General features: G+C 41.6%; 1 long non-coding RNA gene across 1 annotated transcript; it reads left to right on the top strand.

Moving 5' to 3' along the window:
* Positions 1–4,749: 4,749 nt before the first annotated feature.
* On the top strand, positions 4,750–7,905 carry LOC310800136. The gene is made up of 3 exons (XR_014553853.1): positions 4,750–4,809; positions 6,382–6,454; positions 6,624–7,905. It is a non-coding gene; the product is annotated as an uncharacterized lncRNA (long non-coding RNA).
* The last annotated feature ends 13,626 nt before the right edge of the window (positions 7,906–21,531 follow it).

The raw sequence follows: 21,531 nt of genomic DNA, 5'->3' as shown, positions 1-21,531 counted from the left end.
GGCCAGGTAACGCCTTGTGTCTGCTGGTGGGCGGGGCAAGTACAGGAACCGCAGGTCATAAACTCTTTAAGGCTCTCTCTCCCCCTTGGCATGAGACTGAGGTCTGGTGTTACTAAAACCTCTCATCACATGGACAGCTTCTACCCAACTGCCATCTGTCTCTTCAACGAGACCTGAAAGCTCCACAAAGGACTTTATCACTCCCTCCCCCCAACCCGCCCACCCTGCCCCCATCATGTCACTTTAAAGGACTTGATATTTTGCACTTCATAATTAGTGATTGTTTTTCTGTATTAGTTTGTCTTCCACTTGATGTGACCGCTGTGCTGCATACTTGCACTAAAATATAGAAGAAAAAAAAAGAAAAACGCAAATCAAGACCGAACACCCCCCCCCCTTTTCATCTATCATGTTATTTGTCTCCTAAATGTAGGCTATACCTCTCTTCCACAGAGAGGTCTGATGTGATTCTACTAACTATATCAAAAGAAAGGAGGGTAGAAAATATCACAAATAGCCCCAATATAGCCTAAGTCTGCCATATATGGTGAGACCATGATGCAAAACTCATACTAGAAGTTTCATATTGCCTCTCTGATAATAAAATGGGCACATCCTGTAAGATATGACTTCAGATATTTTTACAGTCTATGCTTCAGACTAGGGATCATCGACTAGTATCGTCTATACTGCTGCAAACTTGAAAGAAGGAGGAGGATGAGAGAGAGAGAGAGAGAGAGGAGAGACAGAGAGAGAGAGAAAGAGAGAGAGAGGAGAGACAGAGAGAGAGAGAGAGAGAGAGAGAGAGACAGACAGAGAGAGAGACAGAGAGAGAGAGAGAGAGAGAGAGAGACAGAAAGAGAGAGAGAGAGAGACAGAGAGAGAGAGAGAGACAGAAAGAGAGAGAGAGAGAGACAGAGAGAGAGAGAGACAGAAAGAGAGAGAGAGAGAGAGAGGAGAGACAGAGAGAGAGAGAGAGACAGAGAGACAGAAAGAGAGAGAGAGACAGAGAGAGAGAGAGAGAGAGACGCTTGTGTTGAAACCAGGAAGAAGTTCAACCACACGCTTGTGTTGAAACCAGGAAGAAGTTCAACTCTGGAGCGAATGAATAATCTAAGTAAGTAGTAGTTCACACAACTTTAACACGACATGCATATGTCATCAAACTCGAGCTAATTCTGCTCTCACTCAGAATGTAAAAATGGAAGCCATGTGGTGTATAGTTTTTGAGATATTAATGTTTGTCTGGCACAACTCTTACTGCTGCGGGGTTCCGCATTTTGTAATGTTTTTGTATACAGTACTTGTTTGTTCATCCATGTTGAAAATGTGTTCACTTCACACCAGTGTTGGAGGTAACTCATTACAGAAGTAACATATTACATGTAATATATTACTTTTAGCAGTAACTCAGTAATATAACTTATTACTTATAGGATTTCAGTCATATTATACCAGTTACTTTGTCAAGTAACTCAAGTTACAAATTGAGTTTCTTTTTTAATCAAAGCACATATTTAAAAAAGATACAATCATGTCCTAATCAAACTGTGTGTTTTTATGCAAATAACCACTATAGATGACAATAACAAAGGAAAAGGATAACATTTAGAATGTTGGATTGTTTACACTGACTTATTATTACTAGTGTAATAAGTAACGAGTTACTCTACACAGACAGTACTATTGTAAAGTAACTTATTACTTCCAAATGAAAGTAACTAGTAATATGTAGTATATTACATTTTGAAAGTCAAGTCAAGTCAAGTCAAGTCAAATTTATTTATATAGCACCTTTCATACACAAAGGCAATTCAAGGTGCTTTACAAAAAAATAATTGAAAAAACAAGCAGCAAAGCAATGCATATATAAAAAACACAGCCGACAGTTTTAGTTAGAATATATACTCAAATTAACAAACATGAAACATTATTTCTGTTTTAAATAAGTTACAAGGCATTCTTCAGTATTATTATTACATGTACAGTCCATTTGTTGGAAATGTACAGGAAAAAAATTGAAAAAATTACAGGCCGAATACAGGTTTATTCTGCCGGGCTGGAGAGAGGCAGTAGTTTAGTAGCAGTTAAAGGCAAGAGTAAACATAAAGGTATTTAGCTTGGATTTAAAAATAGGCAGAGTAGGGGCAGATCTAATGTGTTCAGGGAGTTTGTTCCAGTTATGAGAGGCATAGTGGGAGAACGCGGCTTCACCATGTTTTGATTTGGTCCTCGGGACAATTAGTAGACCAGTGCCTGAAGATCTCAGGGATCTGGATGGTTCATAGTGTAGAAGCATTTCAGAGATGTAGTGTGGGCCTGACCCGTTGAGAGATTTGTAAACTATTAGCAGAATTTTAAAGTCTATTCTAAGATTTACTGGCAGCCAATGCAGGGATTTGAGAACTGGTGTAATGTGTTCAGCTTTCTTGGTTCTTGTTAGAACTCTAGCAGCCGCATTCTGAATGAGCTGTAGTTGTTTAATAGCTTTTTTGGGAAGACCATTGAAAAGACTGTTGCAGTAGTCTAGCCTGCTAGAAATTAAAGCATGAATTAGTTTTTCAAGATCTTGTTTGGACATATAGGTCCCTATCGTTGCATCGGCGCTGTTTCTAGGCCGAGCGGCTGGCGCAGCTCAAATCAGTGGGCGTGGACCAGCGCACTTGATATCGTCGTGCTGGCGCTAGATGCAGCCTCAACCATTACAACCACGCCTTTTAAGCGTAAAATTATGCACCGTCATGCTCATTGGATAACTGCAATAAACGAATCGCACGCTTGCCTTTTTAGCTCCAATTCCAGTGATCCCGCAAAACCAGACGAAAGCCAAACGCTCTGCCCCCCCCCTCCCTTCATCCAGTCTGTCTGTCTGCATTATAGGCTATTATTCCATATTATTATGCTTCTCAAACCAATCTAACTGCAGTTTCAATACTGCAAGCATGTAAATACGCTACACTATAGCAAGATCAAAGTGAAAATAATGTTCTAAAGGCATCAGCTACAAAAATATAGCCTATCTCTATATGATGAGATTAATTTTATATTGGTGAAAGTTTGTTCAGAACGATATCGTTTTCTCTCCCCTGCTGCAGGTAGAATGATGCACATAAATATACCCTACATTATGTAAAGTCATTGCATAAATGTGTTTTTATTGTAAAACTAAATGTGAAGTTGGGCCAAGTTATTGGAGTGGACATCACAGTACAGCACATGACAGTAGAAGCGCGTTCTGAAGCGCGTTCCGCTGACACTTATCTAAATGACGTTAAATCGACAAAGGATATATATAGGCCCAGGAGGACATATATGTTTCACTTAGGGTGGTGTTTTAATTTCGATGATTTATTTGGTCCAATATTGAAATGTTCTACAATTGCAGGCTGTGTTACCATTACACATTATTTTAGATCAACCTTTTATATCTATTTCGCCTCATTTGGTTGCTATTTAGTAGCGAAATTGAGTACCCAATTGCATGCTGGGGCATTCACAGGCAGTCAGAGAGAGACAGTCGTATTGTGCCTGTCAGACTGCCTGCAGCCTCAAAGCGGTACACGGAGTTGTTTTACCCAGGCTGGACGCGTTGTCACACAGGCTTGTGACAGTAACTCAACGCGGAAGGATTTATTTCACAATAAACTGGTAAACGCACACCAATGCCTGCTCCTGTCAGTAGGAGAGAGGGGGAGAGTGACACAGAGAAGGGTGACAGAGGAGAGAGGGGAATAGGCCTGCTTTTCAAAGGCGCAAGGCGCTAAATTAACGCCAGCTCGGAAGATAGGTATTTAGCGCCGACACGCCCACTTTGGCCCATTCTGGGACTGCGCCACGCCCATTCGGCCTAAAGCGCATTTGGCAGCGTAAAGCCATATTGATATCGTCCCAAAACAGGCGCAAGGCACGTTTTTTTGCGTTTAAGGCCCGTTTTAGCGCCGAAGGCCTGTGGGAGAATAGGGCCCATAGTCTCTAATCCTTGCTATATTTTTTAGATGATAGAAGGCAGATTTTCTTATAAGCTTGATGTGGGAGTTGAAATTTAGATCAGAGTCAATAATAATGCCAAGATTTTTTACCTGGTCCTTTGGCTTCAAAGATAGGGATTCGAGGTGAGCAGTAACTTTGAGCCTATCTTCTTTTTTGCCGAAGACAATTATCTCTGTTTTGTCTTTATTAAGTTGGAGAAAATTCTGGCACATCCAATCATTAATTTGCGCAAGGCACTGACACAGTGTCTCTATGGGGGCATAGTCATCCGATGAGAGGGCTATGTAAAGTTGGGTGTCATCTGCATAGCTATGGTAAGCTATTTTGTTTTTTTGCATAATTAGGCCTAGAGAGAGCATATAAAGGTTAAATAGGACAGGACCTAAAATTGATCCTTGGGGTACCCCACATGTCATTTTGGTTTGGTCAGATGTGTAGTTGCCAATGGAGACAAAGTAGTTCCTGTCTTGCAGATAAGATCTGAACCACTCTAGGACCGTGCCGGAAAGCCCAACGCAGTTTTCCAGTCTGTCCAGTAGAATTAAGTAACTTGCCCAACACTGGTTCTCACCATGTATAAATTACATGTACCTAAATACTTATTCAATTAGGCTATGAATGTAGTGTAATAATAATAATAATGAATGATTGTACTGACATCAAACAATACACTCACATAATTAACACAACATAAAATAAAGACAAATGTATCCTAAGGGAGACAATAGGCTAATCTAATCTAAATGAATTTGTATCTTGTAGAGTTTGATCTCAGAGGTGCCGTGGAGACAGAACTCCAGCAGCAGAAGCAACGTTACTGTAAGTGTTGTGGTTTGTGCTTTATGATTTTCATCTTTTATGTGAGCACAGGCAGCAGGATCAGCCACACTCTATCTTGTGGCAGTTCTAGAAATGATATTTCTAGTATACTGTTGAAGGCGACAATCTTCTAGCATGTTTTTAGCAGGCGGCAAGCTCAGACTTGGACAGATGAAGCTATGCGGAAGTGATGAAATCTGTAGTTACTCAAATGGCCATGATGTGAGGCTGGCTCCAAAAGCCAGTCAGTCCCTGTTCACCCCCAGGTTAAAATGCCTGTCTTTACAACAGGATTAAACATGTTTACAGCCTGGTTCAAAACACGGTTTTGTTTTGGTGAGTTATATAACTCACTAAATGAGCGAGTTCTATAACTCACTTGTTTAGTGAGTTATATAATATATTATATTAGAGTCAAATACCGGTAGATGAAAGAAAATACTATGTTTTGGGCATGATTGACAGGTTACCTGTCCAGTGAACTGCTTTACTACATAAGGAAGGAACACTGGTGTACAGGACTTTACCATGCATGCGTTTACACTGCCTGCATGGCAGCCCTGCGAGTATCACCATCCTCTACCCGGTTGTCAAAATTACACAACGCAGAGTTTTTATATGCATTCAAGACCACAAATTACTTATGGTAACGCTTTAGAATACAGCCCGCAAATAAGCATGTAGTTATAGTATAACTACGGGTTACAAGGAGTGTAGTTATAGTATAACTATGGGGTACAAGGAGTGTAGTTATAGTATAACTATGGGGTTTAAGGAGTGTAGTTATAGTATAACTACGGGGTTTAAGGAGTGTAGTTATAGTATAACTACGGGGTTTAAGGAGTGTAGTTATAGTATAACTACGGGGTACAAGGAGTGTAGTTATAGTATAACTACGGGGTACAAGGAGTGAATTTAGACTTGAACTAGAGGGTAACAAGAGCTGTACTTATAGTATAACTAACTACGGGGTACCACACTGTACTTACAGGGTAACTACGGGGTCGCGGGCTGTATTCTGAAGCAGGGGACCAATTCTGTACTTATAGCCTAATTACGGGGTACCACACTGTACTTATAATGTAACTACGGGGTACAAGCAGTTACCGTAGTTATAGTATAACTACACTCCTTAAACCCCGTAGTTATACTATAACTACACTCCTTAAACCCCGTAGTTATACTATAACTACACTCCTTAAACCCCGTAGTTATACTATAACTACACTCCTTAAACCCTGTAGTTATACTATAACTACACTCCTTAAACCCCGTAGTTATACTATAACTACATGCTTATTTGCGGGCTGTATTCTAAAGCGTTACCTTACTTATTTACAAGAAATCACAGAATTGCCTCGCCCACAGCTTAACTAGAAGAGCATAAAGAGACCACTAACCAAACAGTAGGAAGTGTAGACAGTGACGTTTCACCTTCCGCAACTATAGAGCTAAAATCAATATCTTCAAACTTAATTTGCAAATGTTTACAAACACATTATAATTATTGTTGTTGTTGTTGTTTCTTTGTGTGGGCGTTCCCTGTCTTACCGTCTGTTTTGATCATGTCAGAGCTGATTGGCAGAAAGAGAGACATCTGGCAGAGGAGGAGAGGAACACTGTCAAGATGAATCCTTCAGGAGAGGTGAGAAAACATATCACTGATGTTGCAACACACACACACACACACACACACACACACACACACACACACACACACACACACACACACACACACACACACACACACACACACACACACACACACAGTCTCTGTCCTGATTCTTTCCTTGTATCTTTCTCTATGGAAACAGACAGGCACCAGTGGACCCAGACGTCATCGTTGTGATCAATGTGACAAAACATTCACAAAACTTCATCTGTTGAAGCGTCATCAGAAAGTTCACTCAGGAGAGAAGCCCTACTCCTGTCAGGAGTGTGGACACTCTTTCAGTGTGTTAGGTACCCTAAAAAGACACCAACGCATTCACACTGGAGATAAACCCTACAGCTGTGACCAATGTGGGAGCAGCTTCAGTGAGTTAGGTCACCTAACAAAACACCAACGCATACACACTGGAGCTAAACCCTACAGCTGTGACCAATGTGGGAGCAGCTTCAGGGAGTTAGGTCACCTAACAACACACCAACGCATTCACACTGGAGCTAAACCCTACAGCTGTGACCAATGTGGGAGCAGCTTCAGTCAGTTAGGTCACCTAAAAAGACACCAACGCATTCACACTGGAGCTAAACCCTACAGCTGTGACCAATGTGGGAGCAGGTTCAGTCAGTTAGGTACCCTAACAAGACACCAACGCATACACACTGGAGCTAAACCCTACAGCTGTGACCAATGTGGGAGCAGGTTCAGTAGGTTAGGTAACCTAACAACACACCAACGCATCCACACTGGAACAGGCTACTGGTGTGATGGCTGTAAGAGAACGTTCCCTCGGTCTGATAGTCTGAAGAAACACCGCTGCATCTAAGCACCTGCTGAAGAGCACCTCCACTGTCTGCCACTCAGACAGCGTTCAGACACAACAGACGGACTGTACAATCAGTTTTCAGTTTTGTTTCTGTATGTCTGTTTTTTTCCTTGTATGTTCTGAAGTTGCTGTTGTTTAAATTTTGAAGATGTATAGATGTAGATAAAATCCTGCAGTTGCAATAGAAAATAGTAATAGGATACAGATACAAAGAAAAATAGAATTTAGAGGTACTGCCTTTTACTTGTTAATGTTGTTGTTATTGTTTAAAAAAAATCTTTTTTTGAGTAAATTCGATTAAAGTTAAGAAAACCAGTGAGTGAAGAAAATGAAACCAATAATAATGAAAAGAACTGAACATTTTGTGGTTGAACTTGAAAATAAATGTTTTAACATAACCACTATAGACTAATGCTTCTGTTAATTAACAGCATACTCCACATAAGATCATATACTGTATCATCATAGAGGTAATTACATAGGCTACTGTAACTGACCAATCAGTGGCTGCCCCCCTCGGTCTTGGTCTTGACTCAGTCAAGCTGATTACATATACTCTGATTACATATACTCTGATTACATATACTCTGATTACATAGAGCAGCGCCACTGGCTAATGGAGTCATGCGCCAAAGTATTTGCCATGCATGCCGATTGCTAAATAAAGTTCGTTAAATCCTACCAACTGGCCTCTCATGATTGAATCAGTTTTCAGTTTTGTTTCTGTATGTCTGTTTTTTTCCTTGTATGTTCTGAAGTTGCTGTTGTTTAAATTTTGAAGATGTATAGATGTAGATAAAATCCTGCAGTTGCAATATAAAATAGTAGTAGGATACAGATACAGCAAAGAAAAATAGAATTTAGAGGTACTGCCTTTTACTTGTTAATGTTGTTGTTATTGTTTAAAAAAAATCTTTTTTGAGTAAATTCGATTAAAGTTAAGAAAACCAGTGAGTGAAGAAAATAAAAACAATAATAATGAAAAGAACTGAACATTTTGTGGTTGAATTTGAAAATAAATGTTTTAACATAACCACTATAGACTAATGCTTCTGTTAATTAACAGCATACTCCACATAAGATCATCATACAGGTAATTACATAGGCTGCTGTAACTGACCAATCAGTGGCTGCCCCCCTCGGTCTTGGTCTTGACTCAGTCAAGCTGATTACATATACTCTGATTACATATACTCTGTGATTAGGACTTTCTTACTTTCGCAGTTTCCACTACAGTATAAAGCTTTTGGTCCAAGCCCTCAGCCTCCACTACGCCATCTAGACAGAGCTGGATGACTTTGAACAACTTAGGTTGCCAAGCATACATCGCCCTCTGCAGGCATATATCTCCCTCTGCAGGCATATATCGCCTTCTGCAGTCAGGGCCGGATTTAGGGGGTGGCAGGGGTGGGCTATGCCCACCCAAAAATGAATCTTGCCCACCCCCCCCCCCCCACCCACCCCCCCAAAAAAAGAGACTACTGGGTTAGTTAGTTTAGGACACCTAACAGTAGTTATAGCTTTAATTTGATTTGAGAAATAAGCTCATCCAATGAAAATAATATTATGGAATTGATTATTTTAAACTATGGATGAAGGATTGTTATTTCTTTTTTAGGGTAACAAAGTCAATCTGTTTTCAAAGTTTTAATTTCAGTTTGAGTTTGAATAAGACTAAAAGTCTTGTAAATATAGGTTTGAAGGCTAAATGGCAAATAGTTTTTAGCTATGGTTGAGTCTCACTGCACTAATCTTTAATTTGATTTGAGAAATAAGGTCATCCAATGAAAATAACTGTTATGGAGTTGATTATTGAAATTATGGATGAAGGATGTTTTTAAGTTTGATGGTAAATCAATCTGCTTTCAAAGTTGTTTTCTTTTCACTTTTAAGACTAAAAGTCTTGTGAATATAATAACAGTTTTGTAAATAGTTAGTTTGTTAGTTAGTTTGTATGTACATAGTTAGTTTGCAAATAGTTTTAATAATAGGAGTTTTGTAAACATTGGCCTGTCCCCTGAGTGAAAGTTCATACTTAGGTTACCCACAGCACAATGTGGACACTTAGTGGAACAGTTTAGTGTTAGAATATAATGCAACTTATTCTGGGCCAGAATATTTGACTGGTACTCTAAGGCCTACGGGGGTCACCCTTCAGCCGGAGGCAGAACTCGCCATCTTCGGCTGCTCGGAGTCTTCTCTGAACTTTCCTACAGCTGTGCAACAGTCTCTGACACTGGGGACAACTGTCGCCAAAAAACAAATTCTGAAGGAATGGAAATCTCCCTCTCCACCCTCTTTCCAATTATGGTTGACGGACATGACCTCTGTTATACGCATGGAGAGACTTAGGTTCCTGAGAACCAATCCACTTAGAACATTTATAACTATCTGGGACCCGTTTTTAGTCTACCTCAACAAGGCTAGGGGTGACGGGTGACTCACCCGGCTGGCTTCCCATAGACCCCTTGAGTGAGATCCCAGGTATATCGTTTACAAGAACATAAGAACCTTAGGTGGCTGGCGGCACCACTTTGTAATGTTGATTATATTTTTTTGTTTGTTTTTGTTTTGTTTTTCATTTATTTCCCCTGTTTGTCTGTTTTGTCTTGTTTTGTTTGTGTTCTATAAAAATGTAAAATGTTAAAAAAAAACCCGAATATAATGCAACTTAATCCCCATCCCCAAACCAAGACCCTTTGGGCAACCTAAAGATGTAACAGGCTAAAAACGGACCAGGTACCAGGTACTGTATGGCATACTAGCTTGTCAGCAATAATGTTCCAAAGTTAGGCACATTTTGGCTATTTTCATTGCCCCCCAAAATGTTCAATTGCCCACCCAGTAACCTCACCCTAGATACGGGCCTGCTCTGCAGGCATTGAAGAGGCAAGACTTGTTCGTGACTCAGCCTTGTTTTTTAATGCACCAGCATGTGTGTGCACAGAAAAGGACTATTTCATTTATCAAAGCAAGCTAATTATTAATATTTTTTTCCCGGTAGCCATCTATCGCCTTTCTCTACTAAACTCTCTTGAAATTGTATTAGACAAATCTGATTTATACCAATAATTTATATTTATTTATTCCATTGACATGCACAAAAATAAATGTTTCACATAATGTTCAAAAGCATTGTCCCTGTGTGAAAAGATTATTTTAAGGGTTGGAAGATTTGAAGAAAGAAGTGTGGTTTTCAGGACGTTCTTCTCTTCACCCACATGTGCACATACTGTATATGAATATAACTCCAAATCCCTGTGATGAACAACCAGCCTCAAAACAGTGAGATGCACAAATTCACCCAAATCCGAGATGTCCCATGTGAAAATGTGATATCATTATGTAAATGGTAAATGGCCTGCATTTATATAGCGCTTTTATCCAAAGCACTTTACAGTCAGTAGGTACATTCACCCATTCACACACCGATGGCGGCAGGTTACCACGCAGGGTGCTGGCAGACCAACGGGAGCAATTTGGGGTTCAGTGTCTTGCCCAAGGACACTTCGATATGCAGACTGGAGGAGCCGGGAATCGAACCACCGACCTCTTTTATCCAAAGCGATTAGTGGATGACCCGCTCTACCTCCTGAGCTAAAGCTGGGGCACAATAGTCTGCCCGGGGGGGGGGAAGAAAGGAGAAGAGGGGGAAGAAGGGGGAGAAGAAAAAAAGAGAGAAAAAGAGAGAAAGGGAGGGGAAAAGAGATGAGAAAACACTTCTGTATTGCCAATTTTCACTCCTCTGGCTTTTTTAAAGTCTTTATATAGGTTTTGTATTTTTGTTGAGAAGGAAATTTTTTTTTTTTCATGTCTGCATTGTTTTGCATTTCTTTGCTTTTATGCAGTTTTTGGTGGCCAAAACTTTTGTTGAATAATTGTTTATAATTATAAACTATATATATATATATATATATATAATGTGTGTGTGTAATTAATTTAAAACTAATGAATTTAAAACTAACCATAAAAATGTACATGAACTGAAACAGTATTGTTGACTTTTTAGATAGTTAATTAAGAGAAAACAATATTTGATTTCCTCAAATTGCCACAACAATAAGCAGGACACTGTAGGGATTTGAACCCCATTCCTGGTAAAACCAGGCGTGCCAACCACCAGTGTTTTTGTGCCAAGCTGGGCTTTATGAGGATATATGGACGGTAAAGCAAAACCTGCATAAGCAACAACATGAGTTGCCACTCTCAGGGAGGCCGTCATCATCGGCAGCATACTCACAAAGTGCTCAATCCCTGTGCTGCACTCCAGGTAAGGGGGGAGGAGAGGAAGCCTTACTTATCTTTTGCTAATACTGTTAGATTTCAGTTTTCCTTGATGGCCTTTTATTTTGTAGTTTTGCAGATAGATAGATGATAATTCAGGACCACACGTGAAAAAATACAGTCGGGAGAGAGGAGAGGTGCTTGTGACTCGGCTACAGGTTCAGCGTGCAAAGGCGTGCGGTGTGATCGCAAAAGCGTGTAATAGGTTCACGCCCAGCTCAAGGTCTGCAGGCGTAGGTTGTCTGTGTGAACGTAGCGTAAGGCCTACGGGGGTGGCCCTTCAGCTGGAGGCAGAACTCGCCATCTTCGGCTGCTCGGAGTCCTCTCTGAACTTTCCGACAGCTGTGCAACAGTCTCTGACACTGGGGACAACTGTCGCCAAAAAACAAATTCTGAAGGAATGGAAATCTCCCTCTCCACCCTCTTTCCAATTGTGGTCGACGGACATGACCTCTGTTATACGCATGGAGAGACTTAGGTTCCTGAGAACCAATCCACTTAGAACATTTATAACTATCTGGGACCCGTTTTTAGTCTACCTCAACGAGGCTAGGGGTGACGGGTGACTCACCCGGCTGGCTTCCCATAGACCCCTTGAGTGAGATCCCAGGTATATCGTTTACAAGAACATAAGAACCTTAGGTGGCTGGCGGCACCACTTTGTAATGTTGATTATATTTTTTGTTTTGTTTTTCATTTCTTTCCCCTGTGTGTGAGCCTGTTTGTCTGTTTTGTCTTGTTTGTGTTCTATAAAAATTTAAAATATGAAAATAATATATTTAAAAAAAAGCATGCATACTAGCACATTTGTAGGCTACTCTTATGCCATTGGAACAATTTGTATTCTGAAACTTTTCAACCTAAATCCTTCAGACCTGTTTGATTTCAATATGAATCATGTTAACGCCACACAGCAAGAGGGTCAATTTATTCCAATTGCATTTGCACTCAACTTGACAGCATTTATAACCTACTCCTCAAGTTGATTGATTTCAAAAGCTTTCAGAAAATCAACAGTCTAAGGCAGTGCTGACCAATTTGGGGCCCGTGGGCCAAGTTTGGCTGTTTGTTTTGGCCCGCCAAATATATATATATTTTCCCGATTTTTTTATCCCATTTCTATCCCCCATTAGTGCTAATTTACTTTTATTTATCCTGGTTATTGGTCCATGTTTAAGCTCCCCACAAATGCAGATGTTTTTTTAAATATATATAACCAATTGCAAATTACCGTACTTTCCACACTATAAGGCGCACCTGAATATAAGCCGCAGCAGCTAAATTGCATGTTTGTTACATACATAAGCCGCACCGGACTATAAGCCGCAGGTGTTTTAATGTCTTATCAGCGGAGACCGTTTTGAGTCCTTACCCTCATCGTCGTAACACAGCCAGTTCGCCATCTTTTGAAGCATGATGTTAGATTACAACAAGCTAGTTGTGTGGCTTAGCCTTCCAAAATGTTGCCGTTACTTTTTTAGAATGTAATACATAGAATTGGGAACGTTACATTCAATTTCATTCAGACTGTCTTTCTGGCTCAATCGCCGCCATTTTTCCCCCGGAGTGAGGGAGGGTGGGAGGAGGGAGGGTGTTTTACAGTAGTGGCTGAGAGAGCGTAGTGGCACAGTGCTCCAATCAGGTCGCGAGGCACATTTTTTGCAACATCATCCAATCAGGGTCTCGCTCTCGTAATGTCTGTCTTGCTCTCGTTCTGTCTCTCGTACCAAAATCCATAGATTTAGGAGGTCCCCTAGTGGCCGTTAGCTGTAAAAATCCATAGATAAGCCGCACCGTTATATAAGCCGCAGGGCCGAAAATTGGGGGAAAAGCCGCGGCTTATAGTCCGAAATTTACGGTATTACAATTACCAAACAGATAAAAAGTAGCTTATTATATTGAAATGTTATTTTAGATTTAGAATGTTAATTTTCTATAAAACACAATACATTTTAATGTAATTCCACAACGTTTACTTTTGGCCCTCGGCCCTCCACCCAGATTGAGTTTTGGCCCTTCATGGGAAAGAATTTGGGCACCCCTGGTCTAAGGGGACATTCACACTAAAAGCGTTTTTTTCAGTCAGAACGCTATGAAAATCATGTTGAGAGCGCTTCCATTGTGCACAAAACACAGCGCACGGAGCGTTTTTTTTCCGCTCCGTTTGTTTTCCCCTGTAGTCGCGTGCAGTACAGATCAGAACACAACGACCACACGAACGGTCACCAGCTAGTTTTGTCTGTTTGATGTTGTTCACTGTCAACATGAAAGCCAGATTATTGCCAATTCTGGCAGCAGCCGAGGTTGAAAATCCCTCGGGAGGAGAAAAGGTAGGAAGGGTGAAAAAGACGATCAGGGCGCTTTTCCTCTAATGTTCAACTTTTTTCAGCTTTAAAACGCCCACAGCGCTCCTCCAAAAACAACAGACGCCACCAGCGCTGAAACGCCAGGTGTGTTCATTGAAAGAGGAGCACGTCTAGCGCGTCCTTACATAGAGAATGAATTGCAGAAAGACGCTGGCAGCTCCAAAAACGCTTTTGGTCTGAATGTCCCCTAAAGCTGACTTTCAGTAAGTGCTTCAACTTTTAAATAATGAACTTATTGCTCCTTATTCAAATCATTGTCAGAAAGCTCTGAACAAATCAAAACAGGTTATCATAACAGTCTCATAGAGGCTAATTAGGCCTGCTGCCATTTAAACCGACTGCGTGGGATTAGCATCAAGTGGGCATGTCTGTAATGGGGAGACCCGTCGTGGGTACCCATTAGGGGTGTCAAAAATAATCGATTATAAGATGCCTCGCGATGCGGACCTGCACGATTCTGCATCGATTCACAAATGTCAAAAATCGATTATTAAAAAAAAAATATATATATATATAATGGAAGTACATGCAGTTGTTTATTTTAATTATGGATCATAATACAATGCAATTCTAAATGCACTTTTATTTTAAAAGTAGCCACACAGTGAGAAAAAAGAAAATGAGAAAAAATAAATCATGTATTTGGGGAAAAAGTGATGCATCGAGATGCATCGATAATCGTAATCGAATCGAATCGTAGCCCTCTGAATCGTAATCGAATCGAATCATGAGACCAATGAAGATTCACAGCCCTAGTACCCATAGAACACATTCTCATTCAGATATCTTGAGGTCAGAGGTCAAGAGACTCCTTTGACAATGGCAGGTTTTCCCTCGCCAAAATGTTGCCTAACTTTGGCGCTTTATTTATCTACCTTCCCGACAAGCTAGCATGATAGATTTTACAAATGGATGCATTACGTTACGTTAGTTTATGATACTTCACTCACTGGCTTTAAAAAAAGAGCCTGCTAGACCCTCTGGAAGGCCCATCATGTCAGCCCCGATGTGGGAGGCCGTATCCATGTACCCCCGGTAAAAACAGCAGTTTAAAATCAAATCTAATAATTATTTAAGCAACGAGAGAGGGAGGGCTGTTGTACTGTATATTAGGGCTGTCACTTTTTATTCGAAATTCGAATTTAACTTCAAATGTGGGGGAGGAGGGCATGTTCGAATGTATAAATGACCGAATTGACCTGAATTCGATTTTTTATTAACCAAAATAAACCAACTGCTGCTGCTTGCTGGTAATGTTAATCCCATGTCAGAAAAAGTCTCCAGATTTGTCGCGTTAGTCTCTTCTGAGAAAGATTGTCTCCAGGGTCTGAAAAGTTGTTTCGAGTTGGATGCAGCAAAAAATAAAAAATAAAAAAAGTAAAAAAACTTTGAATATATTTGAACATTTTCTGGCAATTAAAGTTCGTTCGAACTTTATTTTGGGAAAAAGTGACAGCCCTATGTTTAAAATACATACTACTACAGCATGCGCTGGGACGCGTCATCAGTGATTTAACTGGGGTCGTAAGGTGTTTCGGGTCTGTCGAACATCATACACCCTCGCCCAGTAGACCCAGCCGAGGCCGATTAAGACCCCGACCCACGTCCCAGAAGCCGCCGCTCACGGATCAGCCTTCCTACTCTGTCTGCAACGTTGCCCGCGGAAGGGTTGATCACGCCCAATCCCCGCTGCAATAGAGTTTAGTGCTACACCGCAGCATTGTGAGACCTTCGGTGCATGGAGGGTCTAAGGCCCTGTGGGTGACTCCAGGCCGGGCTCCTCCTTCGTCTCACCAGACCCTCCCGGGGAAAAGGCAATCCTACCATGGGCAGAGAGGACGCCTCAAGAAGGCCTGTGCGCTGCACGTCACTCGCCTGCGCCGAGCACCTCGCTCTAGCCTGAAGGACCCCAGGCCGCGCCGATCTTTACACAGATTTTCAGGAGGCTAATCCGTAGCGTTTGTGGATTTCTCCCTTACGAGAGAGCCAGGCTGGGGTGCTTAAACCCATCCCGTACCGGATGCCGTCTCTCCAGCTCGTCACCAAACTATACTTGGTTGTCACCTAGTCTATTCCTACGTGTCACTGGTCAGCACAATCCAGTAAGAACAGCACAACCTCGAGTGTGCTATTGCGTTTACACAACAGTTGTACAGTATAAACAAAGCTATTCATCAAGTAATAATAGCATTTATTTGGTCATTTGAGACAACAGATCATTTTTGTCTCTTATTTGTCTCGGCCAACAAAAACAGTTCCCTCCGGATTGCACTACCAAGTGTTGCCAAGCAACAGGTCAACTTGCTGCGTCCCATAGGTTGAGGCCACGTCTCGTCATAGACGCTGGTTTAGCTGGCTCAGCCTGGCTGGGGGCGTGGTCAGGGTGGGGTAAAACCCCCCGTTCTATCCATTCAGCAAAGTTAGAATTTAGCTGATAGCCCAGCCCAGGCAGACACGATCGGGGATTTAACCACCGCAGTAAACGCACATCTGAGCAGATGTCTTGTGTTCTGCTCTAGAACCCCCAAACATGTAGTTTAGAGCCGCAGCACCGTCTTTTGGTGAGTCAGCCCATGAGATATATGGGCGGTTTTACCCCACTCGCGCGCCAGCCGTTTAACATTTTGTGGGCGTTCCCACACATGCCGACTGTCTCTATTGGTTGTCCTATTCAATTGAATAGCACAAAGTTGTTGTTTTTGTTGTTGTTGCAATTTTGAATAAAATTGACTTCCTCAGCGGGTTGAACTAAGGCCAGGTTTTGATCAAAACAGTCTCTGCATAAAACGGAAAACTGTCGTTTTGAGCCAGAATAACATTGAAACTTCTGGTTAAAACCTTCACAATAATGGCAATTAAATAAACAAATAGCCTTAGGGGCCCGTGCACACCCAACACGCTTATTTGAGCTGCCAGCGCCTTTCTGCAATTAATTCTCTATGGTAAGGACGCACTAAGCGTGCTTCTCTTTCAAGGAACGCACGTCGCGTTTTAAGCGCTTTTGGCGTCTAATCTATAGTGTGTTTTTTTTGCAGAGCGCTCTGGGCGTCTCAAGCTGAAAAAAGTTCAACATTTGGAGGAAAAGCGCGCTGCTCATCAATGTCGCTCCTCCTACCTCTTCTCCTGACAGGGAGGATCTTCAACCTCCGCTGCTGCCAGAATTGCCAATAATCTGGCTTTCATGTTTACAGTGTGAACAATCGACAACATCAAACAGACCAAACTAGATGGCTACCGTCTGTGTGCTCATTGTGTCCTGATCCTGAACTGTACTGCACGTGGCTGCAGGGAAAAACTAAACAAAGCACAGAAAAAACACTCTGTGCTCTGTGTTTTGTGCTCAATGGAAGCGCTCTCGACATGATTTCCACGTGCGTTGACACGCTCTGTGTGTGCACGCTGCCTTATTGATGCATGTTGCAAAAACGTTTTGTGTGTGATCTGAAATACACAGAACACACACAACTAAAAGTCCATTTTAACACGATGACGGCCCTGATTTGTATTTACCCAGTTATAAATTACTGCTTTCATTTTGAAATTTTGAAGGTGAAAACCACTAGCTTCCTATAGTCTGTCTATTTCTAACTGATTGATTTAGCTTGATAGGATTCTACTTTAAATGCATTTTCCACATGATAGCGTGACAGAGAAGTCACGAATGGTGAAAACAGCTCCAGATTGGTAACCTGACGCTGCCAGATGGATGTAGGTTGGTTCACATTGTGAATTTGTGGAACAATGCCGCCCCCATCTGGCGGAGTCAGGTTACCAGATTGGTCCATTACAGAATAAAAACCCAGTAAAGCCCCATAAAAAAGGGGGGTACGGTGGTGCAGTGGGAGGCGCTGTTGCCTCACAGCTAAAAGGTCCTTGGTTCGATTCTCACCTGGGACGCTGTGAACGCTGAAGGAATGCGTGCCCGTCCGCATGTCCTCGAGTGCCCACCGCCCGGGTGGGATCGTCAAAAGGGCCTTTCTGTGTGGAGTTTGCATGTTCTCCCCGTGCCCCCTAGGGGTTTCCTTCATATAGGAACCCCCTTCACCAAAACATGCAATATCCTGGTTGCTAATGTGGTTCCTCCTCTGGTCGCCTGTTCGGAGGGAGGGGAACTGGTTGGAATAGCGTGATCCTCCCACGTGCTATGTCCTACCGATGAAGCTTCCCCTGTCAAGTGAAAAGAAGCGGCTGGCTAACTGCCCATGTCTCGGAGGAAGCATGGAGCCAGTTTCGGCTCTCCCCAGATCGGCAGAGGGTGGAGCAACAACCAGGATAAATAAATTAAATTAGCACTAAAGGGGGATAAAAATGGGATAAAAAAATCGGGGGGGGGGGGGAATATATATATATAAAAAAATAAAATAAAAAAAAAACATAAAAAAGACGGCTTTTCTTTGCAGCACAATTGGGACTGCATCTGCAATCATCTGCATGGCCGTGAGTTGTCTTCAATTATTTAATGCGGGAGTGATTAATTAATATGATTCATTAATATGTGTGACGTTAATAGCGGGCACTTAACACAGATTATGTGTTTTTAGCAACTCGTTATCACGTTTGTTGAATGCCAATGTGATTCACTTGTTAATTGAATGCTCCTATTGTCTATCATTGTCTTCCATGGTGAAGGAGGGCTGTGTGGTCACCTGAATTGTGTTTTGCCACTTTACACGGCAACAGTAAGGGGCGGCGTTATCAAAGAATTCCACTCTGGGACCGGTTTTCAGGCCCCAAGAACACCATTGCTGTGTAAAAGGAAGGCACTAACGCTAAAAATAAAAGTTTGCTGTTTTATGCAGGGAGCGTTGCCGTGTAAACAGGGCCTCAAATTGAACTGAACCAAACTCCTGTAGCCTGTACTACGAAGCTAGTTTAATGCCTTATCCGAGTAAGTTTGAGTTTAAACCTGGTTTAGCCGTACTACAAAGCAAGTTAACTTTCAATCACCATGGCAACTGACGCTGCAAAGCTAACCTGGTCGCGACCAGGTTAGCTTCAGAGGATAAGATCAAAATCCATGACAGACCCATATAATCGGCTCTCTGGAGTCACTCACCGTTCATATAAGATCGCCATATGAAAAATAGATTGCAGTCAACTGAGAATATAACAAGAAAAACATTTGTGGCTCTGTAGGCTACATAATTAAATTAAGCCTACTTACCACTTTATGTCTTAACAGCTCAACTATGCGTGGAGAAATATGATCACTATTAATCACCGCAGCGCATATCACGGAGCCTCAAATGGAGTGAGGGTGATATTCTCCTACATGCCAGAAAAGCCTATACATATAATATAGATGGGATAAATATGGGATAGCCCCAATACTAAATATGCAGGCTTCTTGCATGTTTCAGCTGGAACTGTGTCCTGTAGGCTGTATGCCAATATATGAGCAAAAATAGGCTAGTTTTTATCAATGAAAAGTATGCCCGCATCGTCTCAATTCAGTCCAGCAGTTTTCTCTTTTATATTAGGATATCATTATTATAGCCTATATATGAATTATTCGATCAGTGCAACCACACACACATAATGAGTGATAGAGATCATTATTCATTGAGCATGCTTTCTAAATCTATGGTCTAAATAGGCTTACAGATTGTGGAAATTTATAGACTGAGATTACACATTTAATGTACATTTACACTCGCACAAAGCTGTAGGAGACAGAAATCGCTGATCAAAGTAAATCAAATGACTGATGTGAATACAAGCTGCTGCTTTAGACAGCCCTTCAGCAGACTATCCAACGCCGATTTTCATTCTGACATTAAATCGCGGATACATTAAATATCCGCTAAAACTCTGATCATGCACTGCGCTTCATTGAACGAGGAAATGGGTGTGGAAATGGGTGTGGGCGTGGATAAACTCAGCTGTTCATAATGTGATTGGCTAGTGCACCTCTTTCGCGTGGACGCGCGCCTGTGCACGAGCGAAAAACGTGCGCGTGCACAGGCAGATCCCAGGTCCACTTACCTAGTAAAAAACCAGCGTCGTAGTATCAGTTAACTAGATAGCTTTGATCCTGTTCAGTCAAACCAGATCAAAGGGACTTATCGCGGATCTGTTAAACTAGTTTTGTAGTACAGGGCTCTGGTCACTCATCTCCTGCCTCACCTGTTAAGGTCCACGATGTATTTGTGGACACTTTCAAAAGCCAGATAGAAGCGTGACAGGATCTCAATGTTGTTCTCTCTGAACTCTTCATCCAGGTCCTGAAGCTCTGGTTTGGCTTCCAGCTTCCCATCGTAATACTCTGGACCCTGGAGGAGAACCAACATATTATATATATATAGTAGTGATCCTGGGTCTGGGTGGATAAAGCGAGCACGTTGGTCCTTGGCCAAGGGGATTGTTCCTTTGGTCGGATGGTTAACGTGTTGGGCTTGTAAGTTGGAGACCTCGGGTTTGAACCCAGCCTCGTCTGTGCCGTTACAATATCCATCTATATCTATCTATATATACCGTAAAACTTCAAATAAAAGCAAAGTCCCAAATTGACGCAGGTGCCAAATAGACGTGGGGTCTCTTGGCTACATGTTTTGGTAAATAAACGCCAGTCTCAATTTGACACCAGGGCTATTAAAGGAGAATTCTGTTTTTTTTTACACGCTGGACCTTATTTCCAGCTTTAAATATGATTTTTAAGTCACCCTGACAACTTCAGTTTGATTAGCATCAGCAGAAACGATCATCAGTTTTGAACTGCGACCTGAAAACGACCTGAAAACTGAAAATGCTTGTATTTATGTCTTGTAAATAGCTTATTTTCCAACACACAGCGGCTCACATGCTTTTATATACATATATATATATATATATATATATATATATATATATATATATATATATATATATACTATATTATACTGTATACTGTCTGAGCCATTCCATACCTTGAAGTAGCTGAAGTCACAGATGATGTCTCCATATTTCTGCTGGTCGCTCTTGTCTTTGAGCCTGAAAACTGTGGGGATGAACTCGGAGAGGCGCAGCAGCTCGGCGATGATGGCGTTTCCTCTTGAGACGATCCTGAGGACGGCCTGACTGCACAGGTTGATCTCAGCCGGGCCTAAAAAAAAAAAAAGTTTGGTTCCTGTTGGTTGTCAGTTCGGTAGGGAATTTTTTTTTCTTTTTTTTCCCAGTGGCAGCAAGGGATAGATAGGAAATATATATATTTTTTTATTTTCCTTAAAATTACAGCAGCGATGGATACTTTTTTTCATAACATAGTTTACATGTACTCTACCACTGTGCTCTACACACGTTTTTATATGAATAAAATATTTAAGTCAATATGAATGCTTTCATATCAAACATGTTTGATATTTAGGACTGAAAATCTGCGTGAATAGCCTACATCATCCTGCTGCTGTGCAAGCCTCCCGTCATTATCGTTTATCTCCCCTAGAATCTCAAACATGCACACACTACAAGATTTGTAAATGTGGCGCACCACGCACTACAGGATATTATTAAGATTATCGGCAGGATAATCACCTTGACGCCCGGCCATACTCGTTTTTGGGGTTCCAGCAGTGACCAAAGCGCTCCGCCCCCACCTCACCTCT

This window comes from Poromitra crassiceps (assembly GCF_964638095.1).
Source record: "Poromitra crassiceps genome assembly, chromosome: 29".
In the NCBI taxonomy this organism is placed as follows: Eukaryota; Metazoa; Chordata; class Actinopteri; order Beryciformes; family Melamphaidae; genus Poromitra; species Poromitra crassiceps.
This window is presented reverse-complemented; position numbering and strand designations above follow the sequence as displayed.